Source organism: Ictidomys tridecemlineatus, chromosome 12, assembly GCF_052094955.1.
Source record: "Ictidomys tridecemlineatus isolate mIctTri1 chromosome 12, mIctTri1.hap1, whole genome shotgun sequence".
NCBI classification, from domain to species: Eukaryota; Metazoa; Chordata; class Mammalia; order Rodentia; family Sciuridae; genus Ictidomys; species Ictidomys tridecemlineatus.
Genome location: NC_135488.1, coordinates 114,511,906 through 114,532,791, shown reverse-complemented (window position 1 = coordinate 114,532,791; position 20,886 = coordinate 114,511,906). Strand labels below are relative to the sequence as shown.

Genomic DNA, 20,886 nt, shown 5'->3' with positions numbered 1-20,886 from the left:
GCAGCCCACTCCCACTGCTAATGTCTCCAAGATATCTGGTTCCAACAGTCTCCGGAGTCTACTGTTAGGGCCATTGAATGGCTGAGCCAACGGAGGTCTCAGGGAGATTATGCAACTGGTCCAGGGTCAGAAGCCAATAAGTCCTCTCGGATCTTTTGCCAGCTCTGTGTAGCTCACTCCCAGACAAGTTCCAAGGATCAGCCATTTGTCACCCACCACCATGGTCCCTGCCTAACCCCAGGCAGCCCTGTTGCCGGGGGCAAGCACAGGATCTACTGGGGTCTAAGACAGAATCTGAGATTTGAGGTTGGTCCAGAAGCAGTTTGGCTCCAAAAATCTGCCTCTTTATCTCTGTTAAATCTTGTATAGCTGGAAGGCTCTTGGAAACCGTTTTGGGAAAGAAACAATTAAATTGGAGCTGAGACCCAGTGAGGCGTGTTTGACGCCAAGCCTGTAATCTGAAGCCTAGGCTTTCTTTTTCATTTTTTAAACAGGGGTGTTTATGCAAATTTGTCAGGAAGGTTTAAAAACCTCGACTTGCCCCAGAGCCAAGCTCTGCTTTCTTAATTGGATGGGAGAAACAGTTAATGCTCGGGACCAATGTTCCTCTCAAAATTGCATGTTTAACAAGAGCGGCTCTTGAAAACATATAATTCTGATGTTGTGAAATCATTGCATCAATGACGAGTTTTGAAAACATGGAAAAGTTCACCGGGGAACTGAGGGGATTGTTATTCCCAGTTGTGACAGTCGGGGTACGGGCTGAGACTCTGGATATTATGGAGGAGTCACAGGCACTTAGGAGTTGATTTCTCAACAATACAGGAAGATCTGTAATTCTGGGGTGGAACAAAAAGAAGAAAGAGAATCAGATTAGGAGACCTGGATGGCGTCTGCCCCAGGCTGCTGAGTGGGTCAGGCACATTCTTTCCAGTCTCAGTTTCCTCATCCATAAAATGAGAGGGTTGGATTAGATTTCCCCCAGTGATTCTGTCACTGAAAAACCTCCGTTTTAGGACCGGACTGTCCCTGAGTGAGTTAGGACGAGATGTGCAGTCCTAAAATCCCCGAATCCCTGAGGTCTTCTGGTTGTCACTGAACAGTTCCCGTCTGCAAGAGGCAGTGCGGGGCTTCTGCCTTCCTCCCATTGTTCCTCCCTGTGGAGTCTGTGAAGAGGGCCCAGTCACCCAGCTCGGCCCTGTGTTCCAGGGCTAGCACTCAGATAGGGCTAGGGAACTTCGCTTTCTCCTTCAGTCTCAGCTCACCCTTTTCACCCTTTTCACCCATTATAACCCACCAGCCCCAGGGGAGAGGATTCAGAGCAAGGAGCAGAGATGGTGTCACAGTCTTCTGCCTTTGCCCTGGAAAGAAATGGACCTTCTGGCCTCCCTGGCGGGCAGGTCTGCCAGAGCCTGTCTCTGCTCCCCCGGGCCTTGCAGGGTCTCTAGTCCAGGGCTGACCGATGCCCCTGGAGGGCTGGGGATAGTGCTGCTGCTGTGACCTTTTGGCACAGCGTCTCCCGTGGTGCTAGGAAGGCCCTTGCACTGGAGGGACAAGACGTGCTCCCACTGAAGGCCTTGTGGCTGCTGGGGATGCTACGCCGTCGGTGGCCTCTGTCCCCAAGAGAGTCTCTCAGCTGACTCAGGCCACACAGCCTTTCTCTCGGGACTCCTGGGCCCCAGGAAACCAAGACCCTTATTTTGGTTCCAGCGGAGCATTGGCTAATGGCACCCCCTCCCAATTCTGTCATGTCCTGAGCCCGCCTACAGACTCAGCTCGCATAACAATCCCCATACCGATCCCCGTTTCTACCTGGCCATACCCCTTTGAGCAAGGCTGGCCCCACGTGCTCAGGAGATAGTCAATCAGCAGAGTGTGCTCCTGATGGTGTGTGCGGGTACGTGGGTCTGCTGCTCTCATGACGTGTGCGGGTACGTGGGTCTGCTGCTCTCTCATGACGTGTGTGGGTACATGGGTCTGGTGCTCTCTCATGACATGTGCGGGTACATAAGTCTGCTGCTCTCTCATGACGTGTGTGGGTACATGGGTCTGGTGCTCTCTCATGACGTGTGTGGGTACGTGGGTCTGCTGCTCTCTCATGACATGTGTGGGTACATGGGTCTGGTGCTCTCTCATGACGTGTGTGGGTACGTGGGTCTGCTGCTCTCTGACACATACTCCCAGCTACTCTTGACACATTGCTCCTGGGAAGCACCTTATTTGACCCCTGCTCCTCCACCATCAGCTTAGATCTCCAACTTTCAAGATGTGCTTCTGTTCCTCCCGGATTGGTGGCTGATTCCGACCCCTCTCTTTGTATTATATGGATGCGACCTTCTGCTGGGGACTTGGCTCTGCATCTCCCTTGTGTGAGTGTCCTAAAGCTCCGGGGACATCTTCCTCCTCCTGCACTGGGGCTCCCAGGGCCCTCCAGGGAGGCCAGGCTCTGGCTGGAGAGGGGCACATGGATCATGCTGAGTAGCCACCCTGGGCACAGGTTCAGCAGGGGTCTTCTGTCCTTCCTCCACCTCCTGGGCATATTTTCTTGCTTATGAGTCTTAGAATTAGTAATTTTCACTTCAAACCCTTGCAACCTGCTGTGGAAACCATTATCTCTAAAGGTAAGTATGGGAATCTAGATGGACTGGAAACATACGTTGTTGGGTAAAATTGGGAGAGAATCTTTTTAAATGCAGGGTCAAACTGGCAGAAAGATGGGAAAATTGTTGGAGCATAGAAAGTTAAAACAAAACCACAAAACTAGTGGGAAATGTGGGCACTGAGGCTGGGCTGTGCCTGGGCTGAACCCTAACAGCCTAGAATGTCAGGCCACATAGGTGGGTCACTGATGACAAGGACCAAGGCTTGTTCAAGCTGGAAGGTCACTTCAGAGACCCTCCCCCAACACACAGCCAGATATCACCACCACCACCACTGAGAGGCATCTGGGTTTCTTGCCTGTTTAAACTTGGACTTTGGCTGCAGAGAGAATAAAAGACAAAGTCTCTACTGGAAATTTATAGCCACAAGCCTCAAACTTGACTTGAGTCTGGAGTTAGAATTCTTCCAACCTACTCCACTTTAAGCAAAATTTGGCATTAGGTTTTCTAGGCCAGGTAATGTGAGAAAGGCCTTAAACCGAGGCCTTTATGAATTCCCACAGATATATTTCTGAGGAATTTCAGCTCTTAACTAAAAATCACAAAACAAGTCATCAGAATTACCAATTACAGAACCCGACCTGTAAGACTGCACACACTGAAGTTATCAGTGGTGGAATAAAAACAAGCATGATTGATATGATTAAATGTTAGGGTCTGTAAACAAGTCAAGATGGCGCCTGGCATTTTGCCAGAGGGAGTGGTTTGAGAAGTAACGCCAGCGAGCCATTAAGTGTGGAGATTCCTTATTGGTTGACTGCTGTATCTAGTTTATGTTAATTAGATAAGCTGTGTGGAATGTATAAATACCCCTCCTGTCCTACAATAAACGGCTCCCACTCCTGCTGCATCAATGTACACAAGTTGCTCGTCACCCCCTGGTTATTTTGCTGTGGCTGGACTGCGACAGATATGATTAAAGAAATAAAAATAGATATCAAAAGTATGAAAAAGAAACAAAAGTAAATGAAAATTACCAGGAAAATTCGACAAATAACCAAATAGAGCTTCTAGAAATGAAAACTAGAATAAGTGAAATTAGAAAATAAGTAGTTGGGCACAGGTGAGGAGACAATTTATGACTGGAAGAGCAGATTGGAGCTAGGGAGAATACAGCTGGCGATAGAATGCAGACCAGAGGAGAAAAGAAAGGTATGAAAGAGGACATGAGAGACCTGAGGGGGTGAGTCAGAAGTCTAACAGCCTCCTGTAGGAGTTCCAAGAGGGAGCTGCGGAGAGAGGAGAGAGGCAAGAAGGAGTGGACGGGAAACTTTGTCAATAGTAACGAAAGGCCACGTCCTTGGACCCAAGGACCATACATACGGGGGAATGGCGAGGGACCTACCCAAAGTGGTGGTCACACGCATGAACAGATGAGGACAGAAGTCAAGAAACATGGGTGGGGGTGGGGCTATCAAGGACCGATTCCGCGACGACAGGGGAAAGAAGAGGGTGAGAATCCAGGACTCGGCTGAGACCCGGGTTTCCAGGCTGGGGAGCTGAGCGAGTGCCCCCTGAAGGAGACCCAGGCTTGGGAGAAGATGGTGACAGTGCGGGGCATGTGCCTTCAGGTGTCTGTGGACATTCAAGGAGCAAAGGCAGATGGTAGCCAGAGGCGCAAGTCTGGAGCTCAGGAGCACATCTGACTCCATCTTGGAAACCACACGGGGAGGGGATGCTTTCCCCTTTTGTACAGACCAGGAAAGGAGACTTCAGAGGCTGCCACGTGGCCAGGTCAAATGTCTTCTGGGGGCCCTTGGGTCACCTTGGACTCTCCTGCTCTGACTGCCGTGACTGTCCCCTGGCTCTCCTGGCCCAGGGTGCCTCGGTTCGCCTGGCTTGACCCTCTGACCTCTCCACCAGGCAAGGGGTGCTCCCGGGCTCTGGCCCACTGTCCTCTGCCTGCTGTGGAATCTGTCATTCCCTGAATGTCCCCAGCTCCAGGCCCACCTCCCCCTCTCTGTCCACTTTCCCCGGGGGGTTCCCTCCTCGAGGTCAGCCACCACTGCAGACCTGGCATTGCTAAAATGGAAACTTCTTTCTCCTCCTAACCTCTCTCTCGGACTTTCCTATTTCAGTTAATGACATCATCTCTCTCCTGCGCTGGAAACTTCAGAATCACTTTGACTCTCTCACTTCCTGTACTGATTTCTAGCAGCCTCTGGACTCCTCTCTTCCTCTCCTCTTTGTATTCTCTTAAAATTTAATTTATCTTTTATTGTGGCAAAACATACATTGCCTCAAGTTTTCCTCTTGATCATTTTAAGCATAGTTTACTTGCATCACCTACACCACATTGCCTACACCCCCGATGTGTGTAAACACCACCTCTGTTTGCAGAACTGGTTCCCCATCCCAACAGAAACACTGGGTCCTCTCCCACCTGCCCCCTCTCCCCTCCCACCAGCCACCTCGCCCCTGTCCCAGCCCCCTCTCCCCTCCCACCGGCCCCCTCTCCCCTCCCACCGGCCACCTCGCCCCTGTCCCAGCCCCCTCTCCCCTCCCCCCCGCCCCCTCTCCCCTCCCCCTGGCCCCCCTCCCCTCCCAACAGCCCCCTCTCCCCTCCCACCTGTCTCATCTCCTCTCCCACAGCCCCCTCTCCCCTCCCACCAGCCCCCTCTCCCCTCCCACCAGTCCCCTCTCCCCTCCCACCAGTCTCGTCTCCTCTCCCACAGCCCCCTCTCCTCTCCCCACCTGTCCCCGCCAACCTCTGCTCCACTTTCTGGGTCTGTGAATCTGCCTCTCTGGGCACCTCATGCACAAAGGTGGCCTTTGGTGCCTGCTCATTTCAGCAGCATGAAGTCTCCCAGGGCATGTGAGCCACCCCCTTCCCACTGCTGAAAGCTGTTCCCTCGCTGCTCAAGCCACCGCTGTTCATCGTGGGTCGTTGGGGACATGTGGGTAGTTCCACCCTGTGGGTTGTGACCAGCGTGGACATGGACTTGGGTGGATATGTAATTGTTTGAGTCCTTGCTTGTCTCCTTTCGGTCACGTGCTTAGGAGTGTCACTGCGGTCGGTGGCAGAACTTGCGGAGGAACCCCTCCTTGCTGGCTCTGTGTTTGCTGAGCCTCACTAGCCCCCTCCTTACTGCCCTCATATCAGTGTCTCTCACTGTCATTCCTTCCTCAGGAACTCATGAAAAGCGAGTGCTGGGGACACCTGTGTGTCCCCCTCCCAAGTTCGTGTATGGAAGCCTGAATCCCCCAGGTGACCACAGTTGGAGACAGCGTCTTTAGGAAGTGGCAGAGGTCGTAACTATGGGGCCTAGACCTGAAGGATTAGGTTCCACCTTGGGGACTTCCAGCCTCCAGATCCTCGGGGAAGTGCGTTTCTGCTGCCCAAGTCCCAATCAGTGGAGTCTTCCTGACGCAGACGGGGAAGCGGTCCTCCTCCAGATTCCAGCAAGCCTCGTCCTTTCTTGGGCCCTTCCGTGGGCCTCTGTCGCAGCCCTGAGCAAGACCCTCACGTTTTATTACTGGGGGCTGGTGTGGTCTAAAGTTCGCTGCACTTTCAAATCACCTCTCATTGCTCCTCCGGCCCCAAACGTCCCCTGAGCCAAGCCAGCCTACTTGCTCTTTCTGGAACATTCTACCTCTCGGTCTTTGCTCCCTCCTTCTTTTACTTTGGAACGCTCTGTCCTCCCTTTATGCCTGTCCTCAGTCCTGCAGAAGCTGCCCTTGTGGATGCTGAGCAGGGGCCCAGTGACTCTCCCCACAGAAGCTCCCTGGATGCCCTCACTAGACCCTTGTGCCATCTCTGTGCACCCATGGGCACACACCCACCCACCCCCACTCAGTGCAGCAAGTCCCACGCAGTTGCCACTGGCTGAAACCTGCCGTAGGCTCCCTTTATGTGGATGCATTTAGCAATAAGAATCAGACAAGGCCCCAAGTGACTTGCGAGGTAGATAGCACGCGGCAGCACTGTTCAAAAGACTCCCTGCAGGGGACCTCATCTAACCCTCACGCAAGCTCTTAGAGCAGATAGAGCCTTTCTCCCCACCCCCATTCTGCAGGTGAGAAAACTGAGAAGAGAGAGGTAGAATAAACATGCCAGAAGTCACCGTGATAGAGCCTGGGCTGGACAGTCTAGTTTTAGAGTCTTTTGCTCTGAACTACTGTATTTGCTCTGAATACTGTGCATCTGTTTGCTCCTCTACTGTGCATAGAAGCACATTCTGTCACATAACAAGATGTCTCCATGGTAAATTTAGTGGCTCAAGGTTGTCACCAAGGACTTGTATTCTTCTCATATTCATGTTCTGCCATCCTTAATCTCTTGGCTTTTGTGTAGAGTATTGGACCTTTATGTTACAATATAGCTGCAACAGCTCCAAGTATCACATCCTCACCCAACATGACCAAAAACTCAGGAAAAAGAGAAAGTCCCTTCCTTATGGGTTTTTAAAAAAGTATTTATTTTTTAGTTGTAGTTGGACACAATACCTTTATTTTATTTATTTTTATGTGGTGCTTAGGATTGAACCCAGGGCCTCTCACGTGCTAGGCAAGCGCTCCACCGTTGAGCCACAACCCCAGCCCCCCTTGTGGCTCTTTTTAATAGTGAGGGAAACCTTCCCTAAATTCCCCCAGAAACTCCCCTTCATGTCTCATCAGTCAGGCGGAGTTCCATGCTCGTACACAGACTAACCACTTAGAAGAAATGGAGTTGCCATGGCTGGATGAGAGCAGCCCAGGGTCACCCCTGGAGCGGGCCCTTCTCCTCACCCGCTGGTTGGTGAGAAAGAGGAACAGGACGGCGCAGCTTGTGCCACATCACCGTCGTCTCCAGTTCTCCCATCCCCTTGCCAGGGGGTCCATCCCTTCAGGACTCTAAGACCCCGCGATCCTGGCTAAGGTCCCACCCAGGTGAACGACCACTGTGTCCTCACGTCCCAGCCAGTCCTGAAACCGAGGCCTTTCTTCTGCCCGCCTTGGCCCACTGCACTGGGGCAGTTCTCGTTCCTGCCAGTCGGTCCTCGCCATCCCTTTCTGGTGGCTGCGTCCCTGATGAAGGTGTAGTCTGAATGGCTCCTCTCCCTGCCCGGCGTCAGGAGGACCCTGAGGGTTTTCCTTTGGGTGGGGTTGTGTGGGGAGCCGAGATTTTCTCGTTTCCCTCTGTAGATGGAGACTATGCGGGGTCTTCTCTGGAATGTCCCTGCAGGGCTGGGCCCCCAGGCCCCCTCTGCAGGCCCAGCTCCCTGTGCCCCGTTTCGAATCCTCCCAGGAACCCCAGCACCCTTGCTCCTCCTCAGACAGGTGTGGCTGGCGGCTGTCCCCCCATGCTGGGGAGGCAGGGACCTGGGGCCAAGTCCTCCCTGCCCCTCTCCTCTGTTCTCGCAGCCTGGGACTGTGCTACTCGGGGCCACAGGGACTTGGGGCCTTTCCCCAGGTGAGGTGGTGTGTCCACGGAGTGAGGCAGCCCAGGCCCCACGTGCTGGCAGGTCAGGAGCTGCACGTACTTTTCTGGAAACAGGAAAATTGGAGTCACTTCTTCCCTCTGCTTTTTCCTCCTTGGCTGTCTGTCCATCTCTCCATCCGTTTGTGCACCACAGGAGGCTCTTCCTGGGGGGCAGGCCTGAGGAAAATGGGTCCCTTGTTCTGCCTCACCCTGGGCCCTCGTGCTGCAGAGGGGAGGCCCCCCAAATCATCATATGTGGGGCCTCAAGTTCCCCATGGGCACTCGCGTTTCAAGTGGGATCTCTGCACAAACGTGGGCCACTTAATGGTGGCCCGCGACATTGTGCTCACATGAAGCAAAGTTATTTTTAGGCAGGGGCTCGCCTCCCCAGAATAGCCTAAAACTCTCTGGGGTGAAGCCGTCACCCCCGTTCCCAGGACCTCTTACACCTGCTTCTGAGCTCCAAGTCTCAGAGGAGGTTAGTGACCTCAGCCCTGAAAGGGGGCATCTGGGAAGTCCCCGTGAGCATGGAGAGAGGCTGGCAGGGCTGCCTGCCGCTCTGCACCTCTCAGGCACGGTGGGGAGTGTGCTCAGGGAGCGGCTGCTCTTTAGAGCTCCTGGTTTCAGTCCCTAACATTGCCTGGAACTTCTGTGCCAAGCTGGCATCCTGGTTTGTGGTCACGGTGGCCCCCTTCCAAGTTCATGGGAGGCACCTGTCTGCAGTGGCCAGGTGGCCCCTGCACATGCACCTAAGGCCGTTGCTCATCCATAGTGGGCAGAGGGGATGGTCATCTCTGGGGTCTTCCAAGTCTAGAATCCCAGCTTTACCACGTGCTCACCTTGGTGACACCACGGTCAAGCGAACCTCTCTGTACCTGAGTCTCGTCGAACTCAGGAGCACCTGCCTCACACACCTCCCCAGGCTCACATGAGGGATCTGGAACATTCTGGCCTTGGAGTTCCTGTGCTTCCTTTGGGTCCATCTCAGGAATCCAGCATGCGGCCAGTGGAGACGCCTTTGCACTGGCCTCGGGTCTGCACCTGTGCCTGGTTCATGGGCAGGGCCAGGTGTGGGGACTGTTTTAGTTACAAGGTACAGAACTCTGTCTGCAAGTGAAAAAGGGAGATTTCTCACCAGGAGTTGAAGTCTCCACAGAAGCTGAGAGTAGGGGCTGGGCTGGGCTTCGGGGGATCGGGACCTGGGATTTGCCTTGGCCACGGTCTCCCTGTGTCTCCCCTTCATGCCTCTGCATCATTTTTCCGTTCCTGGAGATGGGACTGTTCTCCTTCTGCACCCACGTGGCATTCCTGGTCACGACTGCTGGGGGAGAGACCCTTCTCCATCCGAGACAGCAACTAAGGCTGAGCCAAAGTACCTTTGCCCTAAGTTCCAAATGTGTGTCCAGGCAGACTGACTGCAAACACGGGCAGGGCTGCGAGGGAGCCTGCAGCTTTGCTGATAATGTGGGAATGGAGAGAAACCAGAACAGCAGCTCCCAGGTGAGGCAGGTGGCACCGGGGAGAGGGGTCCATGGGAAAGGGCTGCAGAAACTGCTGCTGTCACCTGCCCAGGGTCGCTACAGAGAGGAAATGTTTTCCTGTGTCTTCAGTCCTCAGTGATGGACATCCAGGGACAAACCGAGCACACACTTAGGAAACCAGTGTAGCGGCAACAACACCTGATTTTTTTTTTCTTTCAGTGCTGGGGATCAAACGAGGGCCTAATGCAGGGTAGGCAAGAGCTGTGCCACTGAACTACCCAGCCCAGTCCTCAATGACACTTAAAAAAAATGTATATATATATATATATATATATTATATATACACACACACATATATACATATGCATATATATGTATATGTGTGTATATATATAAACTTTTTAAATAATCAAAGTCATCATAGAAAACTCTTTGGAGTTCTTATGCATCTTTTAAGGTTCACCATTTTTTTAATGATGTCATTGGATGCATAGGTTAATAGGACTTCTTCCCCAAATTCTCACCCTTCCAGAAGAGGATGGTTGCAGACCTTTAGTCAAGACGGGTGAGCCCAAAGTACCCCAGGACTGGGTCCCTAGAAGAAGAGGAGGAGAGACACAGAACGACCCACAGGGAGCGGCTATGTGAAGACGGAGATGGGGTGGTGCATCCACAGGCCAACCAGGGCCAAGGACTGCCAGCAACAGCTGCGAGAGGCCAGCCAGGACCCCCCACTAGAGCTCCCTGGAGCCCGGCCCTGCCCACGTCTGCATGGGCCCCGGGCTCCAGGGCGGCGAGAGAACATGCTCGTGTTGTTTGAAGCCAGTTCATGGTTCTCCGTGACAGCAGCCAGGGGACATCTCCACAGAGTCAGGGAGAGCTCCGAGCCTCTCTGCTCACGGCATGTCTTCATTTATTCCTGCACAGAGGCCAGCAGCGTGGGCTCCGAGCACAGAGAGTCCTGGCTAAGCCGTATCTCCTTGGGAAGATTACCTAAGCTCTTTGTGCCTCAGTTTGCACATCAGTAAAATAGGGGTGGGTGTCCTGCTGGGGGGCAAAGGGATGTCCCCCCCCCTCCCCGTGCCCTCTGAAGTTTGCCAGAATAAACTGACAGATTAAACAAGGCAAAGGCATGCAAACTCACCACCACGCAAAGGGGGAAAATCACAGGAGCCTGGTTCCCCACCAGCCCCGAATTGTTCAGAAACGTGCGGACCCCTTTCCCTACGGTGGAGAGAGGGAAGGGGCGTGCACACAATTGTGAGGGGTCTTAAGTGATTTTCAGGAGGATCAACAGGATGGAAGAACAGGAAATGACACAGGACAGTCTGTTTGGGCTGCGGAAGGGACGATGGTTTGTTGGTGGTTCTCTATGGAACCAACGCTGGGGACCACAGCGTCTCCAAGTCTGTCCTGTGTGTTGACAGGCTTCGGTCTTCCTTCCTGGGTTCGTGGAAACTTGGGGAAGGGCCAGAGTACTTGTTCTTTCCTGTGGAGGTCGTGGTACCCAGCAGACAGGAGGTGTCAGAGGGAAGCCTCTGCCAACGACTGATGCACTCTAAGCTCCTTTAGTTTAAAAAGCCAGCACGCTAGTCACCGTCTTGGAGGGTGACAGTCCCTGGAATCCTTCACGCCTCATGTACTTGGGAGGGTGAAGTGAGATTGTATATTCAGAGTGCTCAGCAAGAGCCTGGCACACTTAAGTGCCTGGCACACCTGGTCCAGCTAGCTCGGGCTCCCTCCCCCAAGGGGCTGGGCTGGTGGGGGCCTGCTTGGGAACCTAAATCTACGGCAGGGATAGGTGTTTGCTGGGGAAAACAGCCTCTCAGAGGGACCCTTGGCCCTGAGACAGGAACTGAAGCTGTTCTGGAGCCACCCAGGGGCCCTGTGGATGCCTGGCTCCTGGTCCGGGGGGTGATGTGTTCACCACCACGCGTCCTCCCTGGATTCTCAGCCCGACTGAAGTTTGGCGTGATTCCAAACCTTGCCCTAGGCTCATGACTATTTTAAGTATAGCCGCAGATGCTGTGTGTTTAATAAAATATATCCCTTTAAAAGCATTGTTCAATTATACCGGCTTTTCATTCTTGCACATTTTCTCAATTATGGATACTAAAAGCAGAATCAGTACCACCTGGGGCTTGGTCGTAAATCCGTTTTACAGAATGTGGTGAAAGGCTGTCCTACTCAGAATACCGAAAGCTTTTCCTACTGGAGGTGACCCCTCTGCAGCCCCGAGGAGGCTGTTCTGACTGGAGTCTTCCTCCTGCCCCGGGACGAGCCACCTCCGGGGAGCTGGTCTGCCATCAGCTTTGGTTGTCAGAAAGCCCGTGGTCACACCCAGCTGGCTCTGCTTCCTTGACAGGCCCCCCTGTCCCCACCACGGTGCCTCCCCTCCCAGCCTCCTCCCTGCTTCCCTCCTCAGGGTCACACCCCCCGACCTCAGTGGTGGCCTTAACCCACCCGGGACCCCACTGCAGAGCACCTTGGCTGACTGACCGTTGCTGGGGCCTTACACTCACCTGTCAGTTTGCTGTTTTCGTTCTGTAACAGGAGAGGAAATGGCCCAAGGATGGAGCCAATGGGATCCTGGTGAGTGCAGAGGTCTCTCTCCCCTCTTCCCCTGGAGCAGCTGTGCCGCCTGCTCATGTCCTTTCTGGCCCCAACCCTCTTTCTCTTCCCTTTCATCCTGCAGGAAGTGTCTAGTGGTGCCCCGGAAAGACCTGGAACTTAGAATACACTGGGTGTGGATTCTCTTTGTCCCACTCACCAGCTTTGAGGCTTTGGCAACTTCCTTGAACTCTGACCCTCGTTTTCTTCACCCAGAGATGAGAGGGGCAGTTCCTCCTCACAGGGCTGTTACAAAGATTAGGTGCACAGTGCTTCCTGGGTGCTTCGTAAATATTAGATGAGCCTGCATCATATTAAAGGTTCGTCATCATGACCTTGGGGCAAACTCACAGTGAGAAGCAAGTATAACAGATTGGGGTCCATCTTTTCCCTGGCCAAAGCACCTGAGGAAGAAAAGTGGTCACAGCCCTCACGAGTGAAGTAAACTGGATTCTCCAGCGCTGTCTTCCCTGGAAGACCCTCCAGCATCCCACCCACGTGACCCCCGGAAGTCTGCCCTGGCTAGGGTGTCCACATGGCTGTGTCCAAGCTCTCTGTGGGGTGCTCAGGAGTACTGGGAGGTGGGGTAGTGAGACATTTGGTGCTGGGGTATTATTTATAGGTTCATACTGCATACTCCAACACCTAGCAGCGTAAAACACCAAACGTATTATCTCACCCAGTTTTCTGAGGGTCAGAAACCAGGGCGTCGCTTAACCAGGTGGCTCTGGCTCAGGGCATCCATGTGGTTGCAGTGAAGCTGTTGATCAGATCAGCACCATTGAAATCCTGGAATGGGTGGGAGGATCTACTTCCAAGATGGTGCACTCACATAGCTAGTGGCCAGAATCCTCAGTTCCTTGATAGCTCTTGACTGGGGACCTCCAAAGACAACTAGGCCCCTCCAGATCCCATGCAGTGTCCATAGGTCAATTGTCCCCCCCAGAGAAGGAGATTTGCGCACCACAGTATGACAGAAGTTGCCATGTCCTTTAAAACCTAGCCTCAGAAGTGACACATTGCCACTTGGCTGCATCCCAGTCCAGACACAAGGAGAGGGCAACATCCCAGGGGCATGAGTGCCAGGAAACGGGATTGTGGGGGACTGTCTTGGAATCTGGTTGCCACAGCTGCTAGGTACAGAATCCAAGCCCAGAGGCTTGGACATTCCCCTTGGTCTGTGGCAGCCAGAAGGATTGGCTTTCCCTCTGCGTGGGAGGCTCTCCTAGGTAAACCAGACTTGGTTAGGCCAAATAAAGATTATTACACCAAATAGATACAGGCAACCCTCCCTTATTGCTCAGTGGCCTGAAGACTTACAGAAGCACTAGAGGAGGCCACGGATTCTGGCTGAGCTCCTGTGCTAGGCCCCAGCAGGCCATGGAATATCAAAACAGAGTGACTCACGCTGAAGTACCAAGCTGAACCTAAGCCATTTCTGAGATAAGAGCCTAATTTCCAAAAAGGACCAGTTTCAATTGACCTGATAGTGAGATTCCCTCTGCCTTTATCACACAGAAAAGGCAAATTTGAAGTAACCTAAGTAATCTGTTATTCTCCTATTACTGACCCCTTGTCCTCACCTTCCAAGAAAAGTTATTTTGAAATGACTTGTCTACTTTTTTTTATTTCTGCTTTCTTTAGCTCTTTGCTGTCTACAAAATCAACCTCCTCTGCTTGGTTCTCTGGAACACTGTTCTCTCTCATGAAGTGAAGTGTTGCCCAATTCTAGAATAGAAAATAAAGCCGATTAATATCCTTAAATGAAACTGTTGTGATGCCCGGCTGGCTCGCCTGAGAAGCGCTACGCCCTGCAGTCAGGAGCTACTGTGGGGACGGCGGGTCAGCAGAACTCCATGTCGGGTTGCGTGGGGCGAGCGTCGGGAGGACCCAGCGGAGCGTGTGGACAGGGGAGAGGTCACAGGAGGCTGGGAGCATGAGGGTGGTCATGACAGGTGCCCACAGGTGCCACAGGGAAGTAGAACTGGCTGTGAGGGAGGCCTCCCTGGAGCCCGAGCTCCCCAGGCTCCCCAGGCCCCATGGAGGATCAGCCTCTGCCCCGGGGCAGCTGGGCTCTTCTTTTCCAACAAGGTAGCGCTATAGCTGGTGGGAACAGATGCTCTGGCCTCTTGGCTGGAGCCAGGAAGCTGACCGAGGTGGCCCAGAATGAGCAGCCATCAGTTCACAGGAGGTGCGTTTTCTTCCTTCTTTGCAAATGGCCAGTCACACCGAGTCAGTGAACACAAGGGCCTCGGAAGCAGCTGTGCAGCCCTCGGACTGGAGCCCAGCTGCTTGGGTCAAACCTCAGCTGTGCCGGATCCTGCTGGAGACCTGGGTGACTCAATTTCTCTGTGCTTCAGTTTTCTCATCTGTAAAACGAGGAAGTTCCTGGTCTTCACTTCACAGGATCATTGAGGTTGAGTTAGAACATGAAATATTGATAATGCAGTTGGCACTTAATAAATAGGTATTGAATGGGTGAGAGCTTCAGAAGAAAACATCCCAGGGAGAAGATCAGAGATGATTCTATCTTTATTTTTGCATGTGAGATGGCAAAATCTAGATAAGGAAAGGCCTGGCTTCCTTCCAATACAGTCCATTCAAGTTGGTGGGAGAGAAGTTTCTGGAAGGAATCCATTAGAAACCCACGAAAAACGACTCCCCTTCTCTGCGTGTTGAAATTCTCCCTTCAAGGCCAGGTGAAGAGCCAGCTCCGGAGTCTTTCCTGCTTTCTCCCCTCCGGGCCCTTCAGGCTCCTCTTCCTCCTCTTCCTCCCCAGCAGCCAACTTGGGCAGCAGCACAGACTCGCTCCTGCCCAGGCTTCCCTCATGGTGGGAATTGCCCCCCTCTGCAGCTGACATGCAGGCACTGTGTCCTCAGGGCCTCCTCTTCCCTCCGCTCCTCCCTCCCTCATCCCCCTTTCTCTACTCTATGGTATTCCTTCTACTTATCGATTGATTGATGGTTTAAATTGGCACTTTGTAGATACACACAAGGTGAAAGTCCCTGTGGTATATACATAGCTGGTCCATTTCGTTCTCAGTCCTTCCCTCTCCGGCCCTCCCCGACCCCCATTCCTTCCTCTGTCCTCTGTGAGATCCCCGTGGCTCGCTCCAGGGCACTGGCTCGGTGTGGGCAGTGTTCTGGCTGCAGCTGCCTCACTTGTTTCCTCCCTCCCCTCAGTTGCCAGGGCCCCACGCAGGCTCCGCGCAGCAGTTCTCACCCCTACCCCAACATTTGCCAGTGTCTGGGGACATTTGATTGTCACAGTTGGGGATGTGCTGCTGCTGCATCTAGAGGGCTGAGCCAGGGACTCAGCGGTGTCCGACCACAGGTGAGGAGGCTTCCCGGCCAGACGCTGTGGTGGGGCTGCTGAGGAGCCCCTCGGCCCCTGCCTCCTTCTCCACGGTGACAACAGGCTGCTCCTGCCCTCCACCAGACTTGCTTCCACCTGGCAGCAGCAGGGCCCTTCTACGAAGTCCACCTGTGCCATCCCCTCCTGGGGCACCGCCCAGCGCCGTTCAGTGGCACTGAGAGGGAGACAGAACCATCTCCCCTGGCCTTCAAGCCCCCACGCCTTTGCTGCCACCCCGACGCCCAGTTCTGGTCAAGAGCTACACTGGTCTATTTCGTGTCCTTGGATGCCTAGGCTGGGCCCCAGCTGCCTACAGTGCTCCCCCCAGACCTCCTTATGGCACCTCCTGGTCTCTCAGGGTCCTGCCTGCCTTGCCCCTCAGGAAGCTGATGAAGGCCAGGCCCAAGGGGGCAGCTTGCAATCCAAGCAACCCAGGAGGCTGAGGCAAGAGGATCGAAAGTTAGAGGCCAACCTGGGCAATTTACTGAAACCCTGTGTCAAATTTTAAAATTAAAAAAAATTACTGTGGGTGTTACTCAATGGTGCAGCACCCCTGAGGTCAACCCCCAGTACAGAAACAAGAAAAGAAAACAAAAGGTGCTGGAGACCGCTGTGAGGAGGGGCTTGGTGACGTGCTGGTGACTCAGTATTGGCTCACCTCTCTGTGCTGGGGTGGGGTGACGCTTCTCATAGTCAAAGCAGGTACCAGACTCCCAGGGCAGGCCAGCCGTTTTCAACGTCTGGAGAGTCCTGGCTGCTCTGGTTTACGGCGGTCAGCAGCTGGGGGCTTCCCCTCTCTGTGACTGGGAGTGGGAGTTGGGGGGGGCACAGAGCTTAGGAGTTCTTCTCTGCTAATTTTGGCAGCCTAAAGGTTGGGACCTTGGCACGTCACCCTAGGTTCCCCATCTGGGGCTAACGACTGCCCACCTCATGCCCCATGCCATCTCAGGGCCTCCCGGCCTGGACTGCGTCTCAAAACCCCATCCCTTCTTCCCTTGGCCTGAGACTGGACGGGGCAAAAGGAAGGGGCTCGGGTGGGGAGACAGCAGGTGGATGTACCTGCCCGCACCACACTCAGGCCTAGGCTCTCTACAGGGTCTCTCCTCGCCGATGCGTTCACCATGCCTGAATCTCAGGTAGGCTTTATGTACCCGTCATGTAGACAAATAAACCAAGTCACAGAGATTTAAGGACTAGCCAAGTCACGCAGAGGAGAAGGATTCACAGCCGGAACTGAGGCCCGGTGACTCCAAGGCTGCGTGCACACTCTCAGGCACACTCCTCCTGGCTGCAGCAGGAGGCTATTCAGAGAGAACGTGGCCCTGGCCAAGGTCAGATGGGGAAAGCGTGGTGGGGAGGAGGGCAGCTCCTGAAGGGCAGGGGGCAGGTCTGGAGGCGAAGGCCTGTTTGACTGGGGAATCTCTGAAGTTAGATCTGACCTGACCACTGTGACTCGGGACCTGTGTGTGTGTGGGGGGGGTGTTGACTCTGTTCTGAGTCTGATTTCTATGCAGGGAGGTGTGGCCCTGTGCACTGTGAACCCAGCCTGTGTGTCCTGAGGGAGGGTCTAAGGCCTGGGGGCAACTTTCATCCCTGGTGGCTTTCCTCTCCTTGGTGGCTTCCCCTAGCTCTGAGCTGCTCCCCCCACCAGCCCCTCTGAGCCTGAGAAGAATTCCACAGTAACTGAGGACACTGGACCATCGGTGACTCCCCTCCAGAGAGTCTGCACAGTGGCCAGGAGGCAGCCGGCCTGCTCCCTCCCTGCTCCCGGGGTTCTCTTCAAGGAGCAGGAAGTCAAGAGCAGGAGGTAGCACTTCCTGCCCCGAGATAGGGAAAACCCTGCTCCGGACACAGGAGGCAGCTGGCCAGGTCTTTGTTGCTTTTGAACATGGGGAGGGTGGACAGAGCTGGGGAATCCCTCCGCTGACCCTTTCTCACCCCGGACAGATCCCTTTCTGGAAGCTCATGTGCTCTTGCCCCAACTGGATGCCCAGCTGTGCCTCCAAATAGTGGGGTCACAGAAGATCTGTGCGCTCAGGAAACAAGACGGAGCAATAGGGACAACTCTGGCTCTCCCACTGAGCAGTGGGTGACCTCGGGCAAATGACCCACTGGCTCTGATCCTGAGCTTCCTCTTTGTGAAAAGGGTTGACACTGTGCCCTTCCCAGAGAAGTCTGATAATCAAACGAGGCAATAAAAGAAAAGCGTCTACTCACAGGGACTAGTCACCAGAGAAAAGCAGATGAGAGCACTGTGAGATACCACTACACAGGCCCACTGGGACACCACCTTGAAAAAGGCCAACGTGGAGTCACTGGAAGCCCCCTTCATTGCTCCAGGGAATGCAAAACGGTGCAGCCATATTGAAGAACAGTTTCCTAAAAAGTTAATCGTTGTCTAAATATCGCCAGACAAAAAGAAGAGTTCCTGCTGCGTCATCCTATTTAGATAGAAATTCTAGAAAATGCACTGCAGTCATCAGTGGCAGAAAGCAGACCAATGACTTCCTGGAGACGGAGGAGCAGGAGTAAGGGTGACAGGGGCAGGAGGAAGATTTGGGGATGGTGACAGCTTTAAAGATGGAGACTTTCCAAACTCATCAGATCCTGCACTTTATTAAATGCCAATTATAATCCAAGGAAGCTGCACCCTAAAGCCTTGCTGGAGGCAGCAGGGCAGGTTGGACCCTGCATGGGGACCTGCTGCGGCTGTGGAGTAGCTGCTGGTGGGGACCTGGACAGGTGAGCTCGGATATCTCACTGCACCTGCTCACTCATTCATCCCCCAGGAGGAGCTGGAGGAGACCTGATCACTGCCCCGGAGTCCCACGTCACAGCCCCGGGTCTCAGAGCTGGAACAGGACAGGAAGGTGTGGCAGACCCCTGGGAGGTGCTGGGCAGGGGAAAGGTCTGAGGCCCTAACCTCCAAGGGACAGGGCGTGGGACACAGGGAGAGGGAAACTCAGTCCGGAGACTGTTTCTGGAGTCCTAGGGAGCAGAGCTGTCCCTAAGCAGGTGAGATGTCCAGAGCAAGAGGGACCGAGGGGAAAGAATCACGGCCTGTGTATTAGTTTCCTGGGGTTGCCGTAACAAAGTTCGGTGGGAATTGATCTCAGAGAGGCTAAGTGACCTGCTTAAGCTAGCACAGCTCTGTAAGCTGGCCAGATGCCCTGGTACTAAGTTGCACCCTTTCTTTTTCCAACAGTGAGCGCAGTATGGGCACCAGGAAAGCTTCCTGGTGTATCCTCAGAGAAGGACAGCCCCGGGGGAAAGAAGACCAGGGAAGAGTCCTTGAGCAGAGAAGCAGGCCTGTGAGCCAGGAGAGATGCTCTAGGCAGGGACAGCTTGCCAGGGGACCATCAGGCCCTTGGGCCCCGAGAAGACAGTGGCCATAGCTCTGGGGAAAACGCTGAGCTACCAGGAGGAAGGAGGGACGGGGGCGTCTTCCCGGAAGGGTGGGTGGGGGCAGTGACAACTGAAGACACCCAGGGAAAGGCTTCTGACACACAACTTAGGGGGAGCAGCAAGGAAGTGGCAATGGGTGACAGGCAATGGCTCAGGTCACCTGGAGGCCACAAAGGACACCAGGTGGCCCTGCTTTGGGAGAAAGAGAACCATGGCCCTGAGCCCAGCCCTGGCTGCAGAGCCTCCCATCCCCTTGGGCCCTTCTCTATCCCCGTCCTTCTCTCCCAGGCCCCTGGCATTGGGTTTCAGGTACTGGGCATGTCAGTGTCGGGCCTCAGGCACCCCCATGCAGGCAGCAAGGTCAGGTTGACAGGAAGCCCCACCTGCCTGGCAGGTGGACTCCACCTTTCGCCAGGTTCCTTGCTCTCTGCAGACCCCAGTGGTGCTCACGTAAGTGACCCACTATTCCCAGGATCCCTCGGGAAGTGGCTCCCTCTCCAGGGAGCACCCTGCTGGGAGGGAGTGGGGGTCACAGTCTGTCTTGCAGCACAGTGGCAGCTGCCACAGGCGGCCATTCCTGTGGCCATGCCCTGGTCCACCCCCTCCCTGCCCCCCTCATGCTGCCCCCACTGGTGCAGCTGGCTTTGCAGACCAGTGGCCAGGAGACCTGTCTGTGTCACCTCCCGGGTCCCAACAGGAGCCCCCACTCCCAGGAAAGCAAGGTTGACACTGGATCCAGCTGAGAAGGCCCTGGCAAAGGGGGAGCGTGCTCCTTGGTGAGGTGGCTGTCTCCAGAGCCCCAGTAACAGGGGTCCTTCAGGGTGCGTGACCTTAGGTCAGCTCTAACACCCCCCAGACCATGCAGCGGGTGGGGGGAGGAAGGGAAAGGAAGAGTGAGGAGGCCCTGGGAGGGGAGTCAGAAGACGGGCAGTGGAGAGCAAGTTACCTGGATTGATGGATTGATTCCTTTAAGGGCGGATAGTGCTCGCGGGTGGGGGACCCTGCAGGCAGAGGCCCCAGCCCTCGAGGCTGTGGACGCGTGTTCAGCCTGGTACTGGCTTCTACCTCAAGAATTTGTGTGGGGACCGGGGAATCCCAGGACTTCTGCTCAGCCTCCCCGCAGGCCCCAGAGCACCCTGTGGAGCCCAGGGCCTGTTGGGGACCCAGCTCCGTGATCTGAGCACAGAACACTCCCATGACGGGGGCAGAGCCGGAGGGCGGTGTGGAGGCGAGGTCAGGCCTGGCCCTTACTGGAGACGTCTGGGTAAGGGCCAGCAACCCCAGCTCTCTCCAGTTGCTCAGGCCCACCGCAGTCTTGCCACCTGTTTCCAGCCCCATTCCCGCTGATCCTCATGCACCTCCTGTGAAATGGGTGTGTCCACTGCCATCTGCAATGGCACTCCCACTGCACACATTTGTCCACCCCTCTGTGACTTCCTCTAACCACTGAACTGCTGTCTGCAGGGCCTGTCCACCCGCCTCTTCCTCCAGGGAGCCTTCCTCCAGGCCTCCACCAGAACAGGTTTCCCTGCCCTCTGTGCCACACGTGGCTTCCATGCCCAGGGTGTCAGGGGGTGTGTTTTGATCCAGGCTCTGATGGGCAGTGCTGTGTAGTAGCCAAGGGGAATTGACATGGACAAGTTCCAGCTCCACTCCTTACTCACTAGACAAAGCCTTCTGAGCCTCAGTTTCCCCACCCGTGAAATGGAGATGTTCCTGGTAAAGAGTTTTAACAAGATAATTCACTCAGCATCCGACCAGGAAGAAAGGGCAGCGTTTCCCAGGCCAAGGCTGCAGCCCTGGGCACTTGACCATCTGTGCCTCCCGGATGTCCCCGTTCCTTTGGATCTTCCATAGCCAACTCTCCATGGCTGCATGGTGTAAAGTGTTACCCCACGGTTGCTCCTGCCTGCTGCAGTTTTCTGGTCACTTAGCCATCCTCTGAATACCATGTGTGTATTCTATCAGTCAATT

The 20,886-nt window shown here is 54.5% G+C and overlaps 1 long non-coding RNA gene across 1 annotated transcript; it reads right to left on the bottom strand.

The window, feature by feature from the left end:
- Positions 1-7,054: 7,054 nt before the first annotated feature.
- LOC144369625 (uncharacterized) lies at positions 7,055-9,825 on the bottom strand. Its single transcript, XR_013429416.1, has 2 exons — positions 9,197-9,825; positions 7,055-9,108 (listed from the first exon to the last, which is right to left on the bottom strand). It is a non-coding gene; the product is annotated as an uncharacterized LOC144369625 (long non-coding RNA).
- Positions 9,826-20,886: the final 11,061 nt, after the last annotated feature.